The 1,103-nt window shown below is 33.2% G+C and overlaps 1 protein-coding gene across 4 annotated transcripts in view; it reads left to right on the top strand.

The window, feature by feature from the left end:
* HIPK2 (homeodomain interacting protein kinase 2) overlaps positions 1–1,103 on the top strand; it is a 129,505-nt gene that overhangs the window by 99,559 nt on the left and 28,843 nt on the right. The gene's annotated exons all lie outside the window — the stretch shown is intronic.

The raw sequence follows: 1,103 nt of genomic DNA, 5'->3' as shown, positions 1-1,103 counted from the left end.
AAAAAAAAAAGATGAAGTCAGAAAATCCATTTATGGTCTTAGCTGTGCTTGGCACACAATATGCATCAAGAAATATTAGCTCTAATCTTATAAATTATAAAGTAGTAATAAATTATAAATTTTAGAAATGTCTGATGAAATGTCATCTCAAATGAGTCAAACATATCAATCAATATGAAAGAAGTAAAAAAAAAAAAGCCATTTACCCCATCTCTTTGAGGTAAAATGTTAATATCCACTATGGGGAGATAGGGGGAAATGATTCCCTTAGCTTAATATCAAAATTTATTATTTAAAAATGACATTAGTCAAAACGCATGCTTTTCTTCAGATCTGAAATGAGGTTCAGACAAAGTCAGTAGCAATCTTACTGCCAACAAACTTGTTATTCATTTAACATTTTGAGCTTATAACTGTTGTAATCAGTTAAATTATTGTTCTGCTTATTGTGTTTGAATTCAATAAACCTGAAATACAATTAACAATAATTAACTACCTTGGTAGAATTGCTCCTTTATCAACATTTATTAAGCACTTACTGTATAATCTGTGATCCCTGAGTTTTCTGCCTATATCAAAACAGATCAATGAGCAAACAGGTCCTATCAAAAAAATATATGAGAGCCTCATCTGTTTTATGAGATCAGTGTATCAGGTGAACTGTCCATTCAGATCTCAAATGTGATCATATCATTTTTACACCCATTGCTGTTTATTAACCCAAATTTGTAGTCCATTTCCAGAAGTGCTTGTTTGTACATATGAGCCAAAATACACATATTAGACACATGCACACTTTGTGAAGCACTACATTGTATAAATTGGCCAATGTTGGTCATGTCCGGCCTGATGGAAAGAGAGAGAGATAACCAAGATCCCAAATCTTTAAATTCTTGACCCGCCAAAGAGGATTTTCCCTTAGTGGTGTTTCTTTAAGTGTCCAACTTTGTACAATTGTGTTCAATCTGAATCATTTAATAACCAAAGACAAGCAGAATAATGATTTGAGGATATAGAGAGCTTAAAACACACCAACACACACACACACACACACACACACACACACACACACACACACACACACACACACACACACACACACA

The sequence above is a fragment of the Hipposideros armiger genome, unplaced genomic scaffold, assembly GCF_001890085.2.
Source record: "Hipposideros armiger isolate ML-2016 unplaced genomic scaffold, ASM189008v1 scaffold_201, whole genome shotgun sequence".
NCBI lineage: Eukaryota > Metazoa > Chordata > Mammalia > Chiroptera > Hipposideridae > Hipposideros > Hipposideros armiger.
This window is presented reverse-complemented; position numbering and strand designations above follow the sequence as displayed.